The following is a 19,309-nucleotide window of genomic DNA, read 5'->3' as shown; positions in this document are numbered from 1 at the left end:
AAAAACCTCTCTCTCCTCTCTCCAAGGCCTTTCTCTCCTCTCCTTCCTCTCCCCTTCTTTGTACCTCCTCTTTTTTGAATTCATCATGTTTCATCCTTCCTTCTTAAACAACATAGACCAAAAAACAAAACTACCAAAAATGAGGTCTCTGAGGTCATATATACTTTCCTACTAGCACCTCCTTATCCCTACTAGAAATAGAAATACCAATGACCCAGAAACACCATTAAGCACCATATTACATTCACATCACATTGCCTACCATTAGGTCTCTCTCCATCCCATAGGGACTCTCCCTCCCCTCCCCCTCCTCCTCCTCCTCCAACTGGTGTCCCCACATAACTACTGTAAAGTTTAAACTAAACTAAATCAATTACACTTCTCTTCTCACTATTGAATTTCATCTCACTATTTACTTTACAAGGTCATCTAAATCTCCCTCCCTCCCATCTATCTCTATCCTTCCTCTTCCGAATTCCTTCCCCTTGGTGTCACCAAAAACTTGGTTCCCACTCCTACTCTTGGTTCAGTCAGCCTACTCATGATTAGATAAACAAAACCCAAAAGACCAGAAAAAAGACCCACCACCAGCAACCCCTCACCCCCCCCCTCTCCCCTTCAATCCTACCTCTGCTCCCCCCTTTAACTCCTCCTCCTTCCTCACCTCTTTTTTCATTTTTTCCCCATTTTTCATTTTATTTTCATTTTCATCTTTTCCATTCTTTATCAACATTCTTACGTATCAAAAATCCTTACTGAAATCCAGATATTTTAGATCCATAAAAAATCTGTCTAAAAAAAGATAAACTTTCTCAAAAGTTGGTTTCAAGTATCTACCTTTCTCATGTAATCTACCTCATGTATCAGTCTGCATCAGGTCATCCTCCCTCTCTGCTCTTTTCTTCCTTTTTTTATCTTTTTTTTACTACTTTTATACTACTTTGGTTAGACTAACAGGCCTAATTTTCCTTTTTCCTTTTCCCCACTTTCTTAACTAAACTTCTTGAGTATATCTTATCCATTAGCTAATAAATCCCGAATTTTAGGAATTATTAAAGATATTCCCACTTGTCTCCACCACTGGTTAAAGAGATGATTCCTTTGTGGGACCTTAATACTGTCTTAGCAGCTCTTATGGGAGCCTCTGGCATCATGTTCTGGCTCCCTTCTGTGGCAGAAAACTCCCTTCCTTTTGGTGATAACACCTGCAATGGGGTGGGTGAGTTATAGGCTTTGAGGGCAAAGCCCCCTTACATGCAGTTTTCTAAAGAGTAACCCTGCGGCCACATCTTAAGTTTTTATCCAAAGTGGTTTCCCAGTTTCACTTCAACCAAGCTATATATTTACCAGTGTTCTTCCCTAAGCCACATTGAACCCTAGAGAAATGATGTTTTCACACACTGTATGTCAAGAAATGGTTAGCTTTTTATCTGGATAGGACCAAACCGTTCCACTCCTCATCTTGTTTTTGTTTCATGTGCAGACTGAATGAAATGTCAAGTGGTGTCTTCACAGACCACCTCCAGGTGGGTAACTCCTGCATCATGACTGCACACAGAGTATTCCAGGCTACACCTCCTCAGAAGGTGTAAGCCCATTCCATGACAGCCCAGGCAGTGTCAACAGTGTTTTTAAGTGACATTCCTATATTGAACATATGCAGGGCTGCCATTTGATCCTCTGTGTGTAGTTTTACAAACCAGTATGGCATTACTGCTGTGCTTAGGACAGATGCAAATTTTGGGAAGGCAACCCTACAGTCCTTGTTTAAATAGACTCCAAGCTCCACCTCCTAGAAGTAATGCTTATGATTCACCTAAGTAGAATACATGGCTGCAACTTCTCAAAGAAGAAAAAAAGTTACCTACCTGTAACTATTCTTCAAATTGTGATGCAGACTTGTATTGTACGACCCAGACTTTGTCCATTCTGCATCAAAGTCTGTACTTCTAACAGTCAGTGTGAAGGAACTGAGGGAGTCAGTGCAGCGCCCCCTTATATGTCGAGGGGAGGGGCTAGGGCTACAGGGCGTGAGCACCACTTCTATAGGTACTTCTAGGCAAAGTTCTCCAGCCGTGGGGCACACACATACCTAAGTAGAATACACATCTGCATCACATCTCAAAGGACAACACAGGACAAGGAAAAGTTTTAAGTAGGTAACCATTTTGTTGCCTACTCCAGCTGAGCCTGCAGTCTCCTTGTTTAACTGCATGGATGTGTCATGGCTAGATGTTAGAGAGTGGTCTTGCTTGAAAGAGATTCAAGAGATCCTGCTAAATAATAGCCTTCTACCATGGTTACTTAGCTCTCTAAGTGGAGATGTTTTTCCATCTGGTCTTGCCATTACCATCCTGTTCTTTAGTTCAACACATTCTGTATTACTTAATGTACCTGAAACACAAAGGTTTGGCTATTAGTTCAGTCAAGGTACATCTGGCAACTATTTCAGTTTTCCACCCTAAAGTGGATAATCAATCTGCTTTCTCCGGTGATGTCCATAAAGTTTTTGAAAGACCTAGTCAGATTGTACCCTCAGGTGCAAGACTCAGTTTCCACCTGGGATCTAAACTTAGTGTTGTCAAGACTTATGGGTCATCTGTTTGAGCCTTTACCTACTTGCTGTCTGCTACATCTGTCAATCAAGGTGATATTTTTGGTTGCCATTACCTTGACCAGTAGAGTAGCAGACTGTACACTTTAATGTCTGAGCCTCCATATACAGTCTTTTTTAATCGCATTGTTTACCTGCGTCCTCATCCAAGGTTTGTCCCAAAAGTGATGTCATCTTTCCATATCAACAGCCAATTTATTTATCCTGCATTTACTTACCTGAAGCCATATATGAGCAGAGAAGAAGGTCAGAAGAGCTCTGGCATTCTACCTTGACAGAACCATGTCCTCCTAACTTTTCATAGTGGTAGCCTACAGAATAAAAGGGCAATCAGTCTCAGACAGTTTCTTCTTGAATAGCCTCTTGTCTACGCATGTGCTGTGACCAGTCTAGTGTTACCCTGCCGAGCAGAGTCACAGCTCATTCTGTGAGATTGCAGGCAGCCTTTCTAGCACATTTGTGGAGCGGCAGCCTGGTCCTCCGTCCTCATGGTTGCGTCCCATTATGCTGTCACTCAGGACTCAAGAGATGATGTTAGAACTGGGCAAGTTGTTCTTCAATTTTTATTTAAATAGATTCCGATCCCACCTCCTGCTCCACAGCTTGTGAGTCACAAAGAGTGGAATGCATATGTGCAATCACTCAGACGAAAAAATGGTTAATAGCCAGTTCAGTAACTCTTGTTCTTCAACATCTATTCCACATGTCCATTCCATGACCCTCTCTCCTACCACTCTACATCAGAGTTCTGGCAAGAAGGAACTAAGGGGAGTGGGAGCAGAAGCAGTGCTGCCCTTTAAATCTGCTTCCAGTGGTGCACTGCAGCAGAGGGCACTTGAGTCACCCAACGGTTACTAGTAAGAGGAAAAAGTTTCTGACAGCTGTGCACCGAGTGCCGAGACACCAAGAGTGGAATGGACATTACAACACATCTCGAAGAACAACAGCTAGTATTTAAAATGAGCTATTAATCAGGGCTTTGAATCAGGGGTTGTAAGAGATGTGATTACAACATGCCATCGCCTCTCTCATACTGCCATCTTTTGCTCCAGAATTGAAGCTTTGTATGTTTATGTAGCTCTCTTGGCTGTGAAGAAAACTTTCAAAATACAAACTAGGCAGACCTCTCAATGGTCCCAAGTTTCACAGAACTGTCCCATTTTGACCCTCAAAGCCCCCTGACATGATTGAAGAGGTTCCTGTCCTGCAGAACTGACTGAGTCTGCCTTCCTGCTCTGAGCATTGAGTCCTGGCCCCTGCTGCCAGGTTACTGCGCCACTCAGGTTTGGCCTATCTGCCTCTCCATAGATGGAGTTGCACAGGGAGACAGGCCAAACCTGAATGGCACTGCAGTCCCATGTGCAAGGAACCAGGTCACAACACCCAGAGCAGAGAGGCAAACCCAGCCAGCCCTGCAGGATAGGAGCCGCAGGAGCCACTGTGTTAAGGTGAGTGCAGGCTTGCTCTGCAAACTCCCTGTCCCTCCCTCCCCTCCCAAGCACCACCCAACTCCCTGGGTCTCCTACCTTCCAGAGGGCAACACGTATTCCATTTTAACCACTTTAAATGTTTGGAGTTATGACTAAATGTAAGGAGCACAGCAGTGTTTGATTTTGCAGACAATCTGAATAAATCCCATGGAAGGGTGAACTCTTCCAGTCACCTCAGTGAGGTGTTAATTAACGTGCCCAGTGATGTCAGCATTTCTGTTTCACTGCTGATGAAAGTATGTACGAGAGGAGAGTGAAAATAAGGTCTTAGAAGATCTTATGAAGAACCCAGTGGAGTTCTGCAGAGTGCATGTGATCATATTTTGAACATCTGCACAATTTACCATGAATGCAGTCTCATATTGGCTTGTCAGATGAGTGTAGCTTGCCTTTTGGGTGTAGCTTGGAAGAGTACCACTATTCTCTACCACCCCTACCCCTCAATTTGACCCATGTTCTGTTAGAATGCTGAAATGGATATATTTTCCCCTGTATCATGTAAGTATACTTGTTTGGTTACAGTGTAGTTTTTAAAGACTGCACACTTGGCTTCTTCTCTTTCTTCATTTTAAAAAATAGATTAAAAATTAGGTATTAAGGCTTTTATGTGGAAAAAAATATGAAAATTTCTATATAGACTTAGTTCCACTCCAGTATCACTTTATATAGCAGATGTTGGGCCTATCTTCCTTAATTTTGTCTCTTAAGAATTCATAGGAAAAGTTATTCTGTTATCTATGTGCAAATTCTGTCAAATTTTAAAGGTTAACAATGCATTCCCACCGTCACTGCCTCAAAAAGAGAACTAAGATAAGTTATCATGTCCATTATTATACATTTTAGTGCATAGTTTAAAATGTTGAAAATACTTAATGTAATATAAACATTTTACTACACTTCAGAAAAATGAGTTATACTTTCAGATGATTGCCCAGAGATTGAAGGGTATTAAACATGTTTACTTCAAAGTCGATGCTTTCCTTTAAGTACTAGACAACTAATAGCTAAATTTTTTTATAACCTTAAGAACACTGCTAAGCAAAGAAAATTGTGTATGGAAACAGTCATATATTCAAATTGCTTACTTACCTTTGTTTAAAAAATCCAGTTAACACTGAATGTAGTACCTTTCAGAGAATTATGTTTAAATGTGACCTTGATAGAAAAATCCTGTCACAGTTATTCATGCATAACTAAGCTATAAAATAGTTCTACCAGGATCTCAGTTTGTAAAGTTGTTTCCTAGTATAATGTAGACAAGTCTTGAAGGTAACGGGTTTGGATTATCCTTATTGAAATCAGTGTTTCATAGGGAAATAAAAAGCTTTTTTTGTTGTTGTTGCTGTCACTAGTACCAGTCCCTGCCCAGTCTAGAGATGTCTTCCAGAGGTTGCCTGTATTCTTCCCCTGCTGTTCCTGATGATTTCTCTTGTTGACTTCTACAGTCAGAGAAGAAGCTACCAGGCCAGCTATGTCAGTTTAGCTCCTGACTGGGGACAGGAGGAGATGAAGCCTTAGGTTGTGCAGAGGAAGATGAAAACCTGTAAAGGGGAACTGGGAGGGAGAGATCTTGAGACTATACCAGATGGGAGTAGCTGACTACTAGGTTCTCTACAAGAAAATGGCAGGTAGGATGACTTGCTTAGGGCAGGAGTGGTTGTGCAATGGAGTCTTATTAGGCTTGATGGGAGTCTCCATAAGTTTGGACAAGCATCCAGATTTTAGGATGCTTATTCAAATTCTCCTTTCGGGTTTTCCCATCACTATTTATTTTGGCCTATTGGTGGATTCTTGCTGATCTTATGATCCAAAAAATTCAATTTCCAAAAATTGTGATGAACCATCACAGGCTGTTGCAATATATATATATATGACAAAGAAGGACACCTGGTAGGAAATCATCTTTAAATACATGCTGAAAGCTGTCTTCTTTTTGAGGCCTGAAAATAAGACATTTGGTATTTTTAAAATTTAATCCTAAAATTCACTAGAATGTTCACAAAAATCAGTAGCAGCAGGGCTCTTAGTGGATGTCAATCCAAGCTAATTATGAAAATTTGTCCTTGGGAAAAATTTTCATTAGTGACTATGGAATAAGTAGTTTGCCTGCATAATGTTTGAATCACTCTTCTGTCAGGTTATGGTTGGCAAGCACACCTTCCTTCCCACCACCAAAAAATGTGAAGGTCTGCTATAGAGTTTATCAACCATAGGATCGTAGAAATGTATGGCTGGAAAGGACCTCAAGAGTTCATCTATTTCAGCCTCCTGCACTAAGGCATGACCAAGCCAGGCAACTCCTGAGAGGTGTTTGTCCAACCTGTTCTTAAAAACTTCCAATGACAGAGATTCCACAACCTCCCTTGGAAGCTTAGTCAAGTGCATAACTGTCCTTATAGTTAGAAAGTTTCCTAATATGCAACCTGAATCTTCCTTGTTTAGATTGTCAATTACTTCTTGTATTACTTTCTGTGGTGCTGTAAAACAATTGATCACCATCCCCTTTATAACAGTTGTAACATTTGAAGACTGTTATCAGGTACCCCCTCACTCTTCTCTTCTGTAGACTAAACGTGCCCAGTATTTTTTAACCTTTCCTGTCTGGTCTTCCAAACTGCTTATCATTCTTGTGGCTCTCCTCTGGGATCTCTCCAGTTTTTCCCCATTCTTTCTTAAAGTGTGGTTTTTCAGTACCCCAGCTGAGGCCTCGCCAATGCTGAGTGGAGTGGACAGTTATTTCCCATATCTTATGTGACACTCGTGAATGATATTAACTTGTTTTGCAGCTGCACTATGTTTTTGGCTCATGTTAAGTTTGTAATCCACTATAACTCTCAAATCTTTTTCAGCAGTACTGCCACCTAGCTGGTTATTTCCCATTTTGTGTTTGTGCATTTAATTTTTCTTTCCTATGTGTAGTACTTTCCATTTGTCTTTATTGAATTTCATCTTGTTGATTTCAGAGTAGTTAATACTGTCTTCCAAAGTGCTAGCATCCCCTCGCAGCTAAGTGTCATCCAAAAATGTTATAAGCGTACTCTCCACTCCATTATCTAAGTCATTAATGAAAATATGGAATACTACCAGACCCAGGTCTGACCCCTGCAGGACCCCACTGCATTTGTCCCCCACAGTTTGACAGCAAGCCAATGATCATTACTCTTTGAGGTATGGTCTTTCAACCAGTTATGCATCCACCTTATAGTAATTTCATCTGTACTACCTATCCCTAGCTTGCTTATGAAAATGTCATGTGGATCTGTGTCAGAAGCCTTACGAAAATCAAGATACATCACACACTTACAGCTTCCCCCACATCCACTAGGCCAGTAACCTTGTCAAAGAAGAAATTTAGGTTGGTTTGGCATGATTTGTTCATGATAAATCTATGCTGGCTATTACTTATAATCCTCAAGGTGCTTACAAATTTATTGTTTAATAATTTGTTACAGTATCTTTCCAAGTATCAACGTTAGGCTCACTGATCAGTAATTCCCTGGGTCCTCTTTGTTCCTCTTTTTAAAGATAGGGTACTTTGTTTTCCCTCCACCAGTCCTTTGGGACCTCATGTGTCCCCCTTGAGTTCTCAAAGATAATCACAAATGGTTTTGAGACTGCCTCAGCTCGTTTCTTAAGTAACTTAGCATAATATTCTTTAACTTACTCATTCCCTGTTATGGCTTGTGTTCCTTCCCCTTTGTTGTTAGATATCTAATTGTTTAGCTATGTGGTCACAGCTTACCTTATTAGTGAAGGCTGAAGCAAATAGTCATTAAACACCTCATTCTTCTTGATGTTGCCCATTATTAGTGCTCCTGCCCCACTAAACAGAGGACTTATGCTTGCCTTCATCTTTCTCTTGCTCCTACTGTGTTTATAGAGCCTCTTCTTACTGTCTTTTATGTCTATTGCTACGTGTGACTGATTTTGTGCCTTGTCCTGCCTTAATTTGCCCCTACCTGCTTCTGCTGTTCTTTTGTACTCATCCTTGGCAATTTCCACTTTTGGTAGGATTCCTTTTTGATTTTCAGGTCATTTGAAGAGCTCCTGATGAAGTCATAGTGGCCTCTTACTATTCTACCTATCTTTCTTTGGTATCAATATAGTTTGCTGCTGCAGCTTTAATATTGCCTCTTTTAGAAACTGCCAGTTCTCCTGAACTTCTTTTTCCCTTAGATTTTCTTCCCCTGGGATCTAACATAACAGTTCTATGAGTTTGTTAGAAGTCTGCTTCTTTTTTTTTTTTGAAGTCCGCTGTCCTTTTTCTGCTGCTCTCATGCCTTCCTTTCCATAGAATCATGAAATCTATCATTTCATGATCATTTTAATAATTATTACGTTAGTTATTTACTGCTATGAGCTAGGTTACATGAAAAGGGTTTAACGGAATTTCTGCTTCATTTCTGACCACTTTGTAAGTTGACACAATTTGCTATTTGTTTAATTGTGTAAATTCCTTGTTGCAAACTGAAACATGTTTTTGTTTGTTTATTTTTTTTTGTGCAGTCTCTTTGTCAGCTTGTGGACTTGTCATCCCGGGCTCGGCTTCCAATTTTTCTTCTATTTATTTTCTATTGAATTGCCTTTTTGTGTGTGTCATCAACGAATCCCTTCCTCTTTCCATTATTAGATTCAACTTCAGCTTCAAATGAGCTTTTCTTATTGTAATTTGAAGATCTTCTGACTTTGAATTTTGTTTGAATTATCCTGGTCAGTTTGGGCCCATTTTCTGACAATTACTCCACACAGATCCCAGTCCTGCAAAGATTTACAGTACACGTGAGATTACTTTTATACTCTGTGACTAGTCCTGTTGAAGTCATTGGGTGCCTTACTGTGTAGTTGCACAAATTGTGTTAGAATGACAGATCCTCAGTTGGTGTAAATCCGGCAGAGCTATGTCAAATTACACCAGCTGAGGGCCTGACCCAGTCTTAAATTATCCAGCTTAAATGTGTTTTTTAATTACATTGTGACTTTTGCCAATATTAAAATTGTGTAGTATATAAAATGGAGTGTTGTAGTAGAACTTGGCTTATGGAACTAAAACATGGAAAAGGCAAATAGCAATTGGAGTACATCTTTGGCTAGAAGGTAAAAGAAGTGAAAAGGATATCACAGATTCCTTGTTAGACTGGAGTATATTATCTTGTATAAACGATGGCGTCTAATTTAACTGTGTAAAAAGGATGTTTACATACCTGCTTTAAACTGATAAAAGATGCCACATGAAATTTTACTTGGTTAACAAATAAAGCTACTGTAGATCTTTAAGAACTCTATGTGCATCTCTTGTGTAGAGTAGACTTGATTGAATACATTTTGCACCTCATTCATGTGCTGATATTACAAATCTTTTTTTAAACTAGCTATTTTGAAAATTTTCTAGCTCTCCTGCTTTAGTGCAATGTTATTGTGTTATGTAACTAATGTTGTAGCCAGCCCAGCCAAGTGTGAGGGCTGGTCTACACTGGAGGGGGGATCGATCTAAGATACGCAACTTCAGCTACATGAATAGCGTAGCTGAAGTCGAAGTATCTTAGATCGAGTTACCTACCGTCCTCACGGCGCGGGATCGACGTCCGCAGCTCCCCATGTCGACTCCGCTACCGCCGTTCGTGTTGGTGGAGTTCCGGAGTCGACAGGAGCGCGTTTGGGGATCGATATATCGTGTCTAGATGAGACGCGATATATCGATCCCCGAGAAATCGATTGCTACCCACCGATACGGCCGGTAGTGAAGACGTACCCTGAAATGCTTTTAGCTGCTCATTATTGCAACATAAAGAAAAATGGACATGTTTGCCACATTAGTCCATTGGACAAGTTGTAGTCTTAATTTCCAAAGAATAGTGTCAAATAACTTTGCAGTACAAAGATTTCACTTTGAATGTCTCCATATTGTTGTTATGATGTATGTATATGCAATCTGGGAGCGTCCCAAAATTTGCTTTGCTTCTGGTTAAGCCATAGACTTTATTCATTCATTCATAAAGGACCTTTTGAAATTTATTTTGTGGGTAAACATATACTTTTTTCTATTCAGAAGTACTGCACAGTGCTATAATTGTTCTGAACTTTTTAGCCCTTAATCTGAATGCTATGTTAATCTTCAAAAAGAATCGGTTCATCTAGTGTAGGCAGCAGTGTTATAATTTACATCAAGTTATAGTCTTTTTGAGTATATTTTTATAAATGTTTAACAGTACATTTTTATTTAAAGCTTGTCTTCCATCTGCCTTTTTAGATTTGCATATAAAAAAATCAGTAGCTAAAAGGATCAGGTATGAACTTTTCAATGTATACTAATTACTATGTGATTAGTGAACTGACTTGAAGTATATTAAAATAAAATGTTTAATTTTGGGTAGCTTTATAACTTCAAACATTCCTTTCTTGAGGACCAGCTTTATGAACTGATTAAATATAATGTAGATTTTATAGTTAACTTATCTCTTCATACTAAACGAATTTAGCATCCTCATTGAATCTGTGCCCCCATTCTTATAGTACATCCCATTTTCCATTTACACTGATAGTGAGTTAATTAAATCACAGTTCACCCATTCATCATTTTTGGCCCCCCACTTTAGAGAAGAAGAGTTTTTTTTTGGCCATGGCCATTTAAGCATGTTGAATTTCAATCTGAAAATCTGAAAGAAAGAAGTGTTGTATGTTTACAGATCCCTTGAAGAGAGAGATACATAAGTTCAATTCAATTAACAGTAACTATATCCTATGTTGTGACTTGATTTTTTTTAAAAAAAAGCATACAAACTACTTTAAATCTTTTTGTCAGTGCTTGTTCACTTTTATACTAACAATGGTGATAATTTAGGTGGAACAGCAGAATTGTACCATTGCTAACATTGCCTTAAATATTCTCAGTACATAAAAAGCTAGAGCTGAAAATCAATTAAGAAGTAAGTCAACCATGGTGTAAAGTTTGAAATCTATACAGCTAATTCATTCATACTTGCAGAGCCATAGCGTGAAGCAGCTTGCATACCGTATTTTCCGGCGTATAAGACGAACCCCTAATTTTACAGTTAAAACATAGGTTTTGGCCTATACTCGCCGTATAAGACTACCCCCCCTTCCGAGGGGAGGAGCACAGAGCCTTTTAAATCCCAGCCGCGGCGGGGAGTCAGAGGGCTCTGGGCTGCCCGCTGCGGCGGGGAGCACAGAGCCTTTTAAATCCCAGCCGCGGCCGGGAATCAGAGGGCTCTGGCTGCCCGCTGCGGCGGGGAGCCCAGAGCCTTTTAAATCCCAGCCGTGGTGGGGAATCAGAGGGCTCTGGGCTGCCTGAAACCGCGGGGAGCCCAGAGCCTTTTAAATCCCAGCCGCGGCCGGGAATCAGAGGGCTCTGGGCTGCCCGCTGCGGTGGGGAGCCCAGAGCCTTTTAAATCCCAGCCGCGGCCGGGAATCAGAGGGCTCTGGGCTGCCCGCTGTTTATACCCGGCGTATAAGACGACCCACGATTTTTGGGGGTTGTTTTTTAGTATAAAAAGTCGTCTTATACGCCGGAAAATACGGTAATCTAGTTTCATAGCATTCTGTTTTTGTAGTTTCCATGGTTTCTCCCACAGCTAAGACAAGGAAAAGTGCTTTGTATCATCAACACTAGCACCACCTGTCTATCAGCAGTTTTCTCTTCTGTTCCCCTTTACTGCTTCCGTTCTTGCAGCTACAGTACTTAATGGTGTCTAGTGATTTGTGGATGCAATAGCAGGCTACAAACCTGTGTCATTTTGGTATGAATTTCATGTTTTAGAAGGAAGACATCTTCTGAAAATGTTTGGTAGAGATTTGTCTGTACAGCTGTGTAACATGTCACGTTAATATTTTATGACACCTTAGAAAATGTATCACTTAGTGATCCGGGACATTGTTGGAATTGTAGTTTACTTCATGGGCCAAGAATTACAGTGACCCAGGCTGATTGGACCTTACTATCTTAATTTTCACTGATCTAGAGTTTCTTAAGGGCTGAGTCATAAAGGGAATAATGTAAGAAATTAGAAATTTGAGGCAAACAAAACTACACAAATGTGAATATTGTTTTGCTTACATAATCTAATCATCTGATAATTGCAATATAATAGTAAATTGCTGTTTTTATTTAAGTATAACTATTTTTAGCCTTGAGCCTATGTAAGGTGCATTTGCTCTTAAAAGATTAAAAAAGACCAAACATCCCATAATTAGCATAAACGATATAGGAGTCAATGCAAACATTTCCATATTAATTCTTGGTGTAAATCTGTTGATTTAGATGCAACAAAGAATCCTGTGGCACCTTATAGACTAACAGGATTTTAGCATGAGTGGGTGAATACACTTCTTGGATGCAACATCTTGCATTCTGATACTTGATTTAGATGGAATTGCATTGAATTTGAAACAGTATTTCTCTAGAGATTTTATGATTCAGTATAGCCTCCCTCCTTTTTAGTAAAATCCACTAGTCATCATGAACATGCAGACTGAAGATGATATATCAAGAGATCAGTTGAGACTTTGAGATAATGAACTAACTACAACCTCTATGGTCCTTAGTTCAAATCTTGGCTTAGGTCCCAAGAGAAAATTTGTTAAATCTCACACCAATTCCTCTCCACTTCCTTTTATCTTCCCTTGCCTTCTGTGAGGGTTGGGGAGGTTGGTGGCTTTCTGCTTTCTCTTCTCTCCCCTCTCTATTTTTGTGAGGTGAATCCCTCTCTTCCTTCTGCTGTTTCTCTCTCTCTCTCTCTCCATTCTTTGCTACAGTAGTGAGCTCTTTACTTTCCATGTAAGTAATTTCTGTACTTGCACAAAGGAGTTACACTATTACCAGTGGGAAGGGAAGTAGTCCATGCAGTTTGGAAAGTGAGAGGAGGTGGTCTGTATGATGATACTGGATATATGCACCAGACAACTTCTCTATTAATTAGGGTTCTATATTATGAACCCTATAGTATGAGAGAATCCTTGTCTTTTCCAGAAAACGTATACTTTTTGTTCACAAACTAAAAGAAAATCTCAAATTATAGACAGGAGTTTAAGGGCGTATCTTCACCTTTTAAAGCCTTTATCTATTTAATTCTGCCCTACCCACCAGATCTTATCTCTCTTGCAGTGTTCACCTCCACTTTTATTGCTTGTCAAAGTTCACAAAATCACCACCTTGTCCTCCTTCACCTGCCCTGCTTCTGACTTCACACTGCCATGTTTCTTATGGAATGCTGCCGTCTGACAGTTAGTCAGGTGGCACACAGTTATGTGAAATGTGCTTGTTTTACTATTACTTCATCCCCCACCACCTACCTTTCTGTTAGTTCTTCTGCCTCTTTCATCTTGATGTAATCCTGTATTGTGAGCTGGGGCAGGGCTTATCTCTCGTACTTGTTTGATGCCTAGCACAATAAATCCCTAATCTTGGATTGGGGCCTCTAAAACTACTATTGTAACACACACACAATAAATAAGGATTCAGGAATCTGTGTCTGAAACTTTCTCCTTTCATCTTTGATTTCCAGATTATTATTATTTTTTTAGGAGAATTCATTTTTCTCCCCTGTCCCTACCCACTATCTTCACATATAATTTCTAAAATTTTACAAATTATTCCCTTTGCAATAAACAAAGTCAAATGTGGGTTTGACATCCTGCTATCACATAAAATTTCTGGACATGGCCTTCGCTGTTCTGTCTAATGCAAGTTAGTTCAAGTCAGGGGAATATTTGTGTCAAATTTGATTTGAAAATGCATTAAATAAAACAAGTATCAATTTAATATACAATGAATCATTTTGCCTAAACTGTTAACATCAAGACAATCGTTAAAAACATACCATATCTATTCACATAAAATTTGCATGCATGACTAGAACCATTTTTAATATACTTCTACATTCTAATAATGTGACTTAGCAGCTGGAAACACACAAAGATAATCTGTATCACATGACCAGAACTGTATCAGCAGACGAGGACTCAAGTTTTGAGAACCACTGTGATAGCAGTGGGAACTAATTTTACCTGTATCAAACCATCTATTTGAAACAAAGTTGTTGGGAAAACTACAATGTCTAGCTTCAGACAAGGTACAGGTTCATGGCTCAGGCCTCTCTACCCTCTTGGTGGATTATTCTGCCAGAAGCAGTCTTGGCTTGATGACAGTCAGATCATAAAAATTAGCTAAAAAGTATTTATTTTTAAAGTATAAGATGTTATTTCAAGGTGGATAAAAAGTAGAGATAAAAAACATTTAATTTCAAAGGCTAGAGTTATTACTCTTCCACAACATGACTGTAGTGTAGTCTAACCGAGCATGTTGCCAGGTAAATAACAGTCCATGAGGCACTCCCACTAGAGGTATCCTATGTCCACACCACGGATTTTGTCACCAGACCAACACAATTTAATATTAATGTTTAGGTTTTAAATGAATTTATTAGTACTTATAAATAAACCACATTTTTTGAAAAGTCACAGAATAGGACAATACTAGATATATCAACAACATATTTACAGTTCTTTGAATTTTTTTGTTTAATAGTCTCAAAATGTTACGGTACAGCAATAAAATCACTTTCTGACAATGTAATTAATAGTAATGAGTGATGTGGATTGGATGGAAGAAATCACGGAAAGATCACAACTTCTATTAAAACATTCCATTAATTGATAGCCCTAAAAATAACAGGTGCTTCAACTTTGTTCTTCACATTTATGGAAAAGGATGATTATGAGATGGGACTGCAGTCTTTAGGCTACCAGGTGAGATCAGCAGCCCTGCTCACTAAGGGCATGTCTATACTTATGGCTAAATTGGCACTGCTGCAATAGATGCAGCGGTGTCAATTTAGTGGATCTGATGAAGACCTGCTAAATTGATGGTGGAGTGTTCTCCTGTTAACTTCTGTAGTCCAGCTCCCTCAGAAGCGTAAGGTAAGTCGGCAGGAGAGCATCTCCCATCAACACAGCATGGTGTAGACACCGCTGTAAGTCGACCTAAGTTACATAGACTTAAGTTACGTAACTTACAGCTTTAGTTTACACCAGCCCTCAGTTGGAGGATGGTAGAGCTGTGGTAAATCATTCAGTTTAACTACACAAATTCATTATGCAAATCCTGATATACTTTTGCATATTTCTGCAATTAACATTTTAAATTAGCTTCTTGGATTTTTAAAATTCATAATCAAGTGGTAGTTCATACCCACATATTTCAAACTGTGCTTTGTTTCTTTTTTCCCACATGCAAAATGTGAAAATGGAGTATTGATTAAGACAGAATACTTGGTGGTTGCCTGAAAAATAAAAACTTCAATTTTTTTTTTAAATGAGATAAGTCACTGTAGTCGGATGCGGCCCCCAAACGCCCTGCTGCATGTTCCCCTCCCCCATTTGCTCTTTCAAATGCAGTCTGAATAGTTTCCTGTTTGGCTGCTTATGGCTTTGTAACATCATAAGTCCCTAGTGATGTTAGATGCTTGCTTAAAGCTACAGTGCTCTATATCAGTGGTTCTCAAACTAGGGCTGCTGCTTGTTCAGGGAAAGCCCTTGGCAGGCCGGGCCCATTTGTTTACCTGCCACGTCTGCAGGTTTGGCCGATCACAGCTCCCACTGGCCGCGGTTCACCACTCCAGGCCAATGGGGGCTGCAGGAAGCAGTGCGGGCTGAGGGATGTGCTGGCCGAAAGAAGGCTTACATACCCCCCCGCCCCCAGATTAGTTGATATCCTGAATCACTGTTTCTGTGGAATGAGTGAGAACTCCCTTTACGTACATCAGTGCTATAATCAGTAAGGAAAATTATAAATGATATATTTTACAAATCTCTAAAAATTATCTACCATAACCTTTGTATACATGTTATAATTTTAAGGCCTAATAGTTTGACTGCTACCAGAACTAGAAACAAATTCCTTATACCGTGAAAAAGAGGAAATAGTGGACTTCTGATGGAATAAAGTTCCCATTTGTACCCTCAATAGATCATAAGAGCAGGTCATAAACTTGTCACTAGTTTGAGACTGATATTGATGGTTCTAATGTGCAGGTAAATGCAGTTTGAGGCAGCAGGATTACATTTGGGGAAAGACATATTTTCATGGCAAGTTTTTTTTTTTTTTAAATGGCAGTGGATGGAAGCTGCTCAGAAGTTTGGAGTGTTAGAAGTAGTCCCAGTAGAGAGGGATTAGTAAAAAAAAAATGCAAGTGAAATGGCCAAAGGCACATGATAAATTACAAAAATACACTGGTCACTTGCATCACACCTCCACATAAGTAATGTGTTCGTGCATATACATCTGTTTACTGTACGTTTTTCTGTTTTGAAAGTAATAAAATTCAGTGAATTAGGAATAATACAATCAGATGCAAAAGGATTTAAAATTGTTTAGGTGGCTGGCCCACAGCTGGCAAATGCCACTGTGGAAAAATGTAAAATAATTAGTCTGGGAACAAGAAACCAAAGGAAATACAGTATGTGCTGAAATGGAACAATCATTCAGCACCCTGACTAGAAAAAGGATTTAAAGGTTATTGTGGAAAAATCATTGAAACCATAAGGCTTGTCCACAGGTGCAAGCAAGAAAGTTACTAGGTTGTATTAGCAGAGGGACTGAATACAAAACAAGAGGTGATACAGTTACAGGAGTGTTAGACTCCATCTGGAATACTCTGTGCAGTGTTGGTCACTGTCATAGGTCTCACCCCCACTTAGAGCTGTTGGGTTCCAAAGTGGGGACCTGCCTTGGTTTCCCTCTAAACTAAAATCCTAGTTTAGATCTAGTAAAAGCTGCCACCACCCAATCAGGTACGTGGATTGGGACACAGTCCTTCCCCAAAATCCTTGGGGATCCCAAGAGCCCCAAATCCATGGAGTTCTTTCACCCAGGAGAAATAAACCATTCCCTCCTGCTTCCTCCCCACTCCCTTTTCCTAGGAGAGACACCGGGATCTAACTACAGAGGGATACCTCCCCCTCCTCTTTCCCTGAGAATCCACCCAAGGAAAGACCAACCAAGTCCTTAATAGAAAAGAATTTATTAAAGAATAAAAAAGAAAGTCACTGTCTCTGTAACCAAGATGGAACAATATACAGGTCTAAACTTAGCAATCTCTGGAGAGAATCCCCCCTCCTTTCTTTTTCAGTAAAAGCAATAACAGTACAGAATTAAAGAAATTCCTTCAGCAACACACAATTGCAAATGTAGAAATCAAATTATAAGACTAATCCGCCTTTCTAATTAATACTCACTATTGAATAGTAGAAACTACTCCAGGAGAACTTAGAGACATGACTGGCCTCTCTTAGGGTATGTCTACACTACAAGAGTATCAGAGGGGTAGCCGTATTAGTCTGGTTCTGTAGAAGCAGCAAAGAATCCTGTGGCACCTTATAGACTAACAGAAGTTTTGCAGCATGAGCTTTCGTGGGTGAATACCCACTTCTTGTTCTTCTTGCTTGCTTATATATACACACCTGCCCCTGGAAATTTCCACTGCTTGCATCCGAAGAAGTGGGTATTCACCCACGAAAGCTCATGCTGCAAAACTTCTGTTAGTCTATAAGGTGCCACAGGATTCTTTGCTGCTACTACAAGAGTAGTTCGATTTAACTTAGGTCGAATTTGTGGATTCGACGTTATGAATTCGAATTTGTGTATCCACACTAAGGACACTAATTCGACTTTGTGAGTCCACACTAACGGGGCAAGCGTCGACTTTGGAAGCGGTGCACTGTGGGAAGCTATCCCACAGTTCCCGCAGTCCCCGCTGCCCATTGGAATGCTGGGTAGAGCCCCCAATGCCTGCTGGGGGAAAAATGTGTCGAGGGTGGTTTTGGGTAACTGTTGTCATTCAACCGTCACTCCCGCCCTCTCTCCCTGAAAGCACCGGCGGAAAATCTGTTACCGCACTTTTCTGGTCAGTGACAGCGCGGACGCCACAGCACTGCGAGCATGGAGCCCGCTGCGATCATCGCTGCACTTATGGCCGTTGTCAACTCCTCGCACCTTATCGTCCACCTCTTCCACAGTCAGCTGCTGAGAAATCGGGCGAGGAGGCTCCGGCAGCGCGGTGAGGACATGAAGTGTCAGAGTGGCACAGACCTCTCACAAAGCACGGGACCCCGCGCCGCGGAGATCATGGTGGCAATGGGTCACGTTCATGCTGTGGGACGGCGATTCTGGGCCCGGGAAACAAGCACGGACTGGTGGGACCGCATAGTGCTGCAGGTCTGGGATGAATCACAGTGGCTGCGAAACTTCAGGATGCATAAGGGCACTTTCCTTGAACTGTGTGACTTGCTGGCCCCTGCCCTGAAGCGCCAGGACACCCGGATTCCTGTTTTGTTAAAAAATAAATGTTTACATGTTTATAGCACTTACCGACTGATCCTTCCCCTGATTCGGAGTCTGGGTTAATGGCCGGGGAGGGTTGGTAGGGGATCTCTGTGAGGGTGATGAAGAGATCCTGGCTGTCGGGGAAAGCAGTATTGTAAGCGCTGTCACCTGCCTCGTCCTCCACAAACCCTTCCTCATCTTCGCCATCGGCGAACATCGCCGAGGAACTGCCCGTCGACACTATCCCATCCTCAGAGTCCACGGTCACTGGTGGGGCAGTGGTGGCAGACCCACCGAGAATGGCATGCAGTGCCTCGTAGAAGCGGCATGTCTGGGGCTGGGCTCCGGAGCGTCCGTTTGCCGCTTTGATTTTTTGGTAGCCTTGTCTCAGGTCCTTGATTTTCACGCGGCACTGCGTTGCATCCCGGCTGTATCCTCTGAGTGCCATGGCTTTGGAGACCTTCTCGTAGGTCTTTGCATTCCGTTTTTTGGAGCGCAGCTCCGAAAGCACAGACTCATCGCCCCACACAGCGATCAGATCCAAGACTTCCCGCTCAGTCCATGCTGGGGCCCTCTTTCTATTCTGAGATTGCATGGACTCCTCTGCTGGAGAGCTCTGCATCGCTGCCAGTGCTGCTGAGCTCGCCACGACGTCCACACCGGAAATGAGATTCAAACTGGCCAGACAGGAAAAGGAATTCAAATTTTCCCGGGGCTTTTCCTGTATGGCTGATCAGAACATCTGAGCTCGGACTGCTGTCCAGAGCGTCAACAGAGTGGTGCAGTGTGGGATAGCTCCTGGAGCTACTAAGTTCGATTTGCATCCACACCTAGCCTAATTCGACATAGCCATGTCGAATTTAGCGCTAC

General features: G+C 41.0%; 1 protein-coding gene across 3 annotated transcripts in view; it reads left to right on the top strand.

Moving 5' to 3' along the window:
• Nucleotides 1-19,309, top strand: part of MICU2 (mitochondrial calcium uptake 2) — a 256,675-nt gene that overhangs the window by 86,406 nt on the left and 150,960 nt on the right. Inside the window, exon 1 of one of the 3 annotated variants that reach the window (XM_039492560.1) lies at nucleotides 11,740-11,858. The exons of the other annotated variants lie outside the window; for them this stretch is intronic. The gene's annotated coding sequence lies outside the window, so the exon portion shown is untranslated. Of the gene's footprint in view, nucleotides 1-11,739; nucleotides 11,859-19,309 lie in introns of those variants that run through there. 3 annotated transcript variants of the gene reach the window in all.

Source organism: Mauremys reevesii, linkage group 1, assembly GCF_016161935.1.
Source record: "Mauremys reevesii isolate NIE-2019 linkage group 1, ASM1616193v1, whole genome shotgun sequence".
Lineage (NCBI taxonomy): Eukaryota > Metazoa > Chordata > Testudines > Geoemydidae > Mauremys > Mauremys reevesii.
Note: the sequence above shows the minus strand (reverse complement) of the source record. Positions and strands in the feature narration are given on the sequence as shown.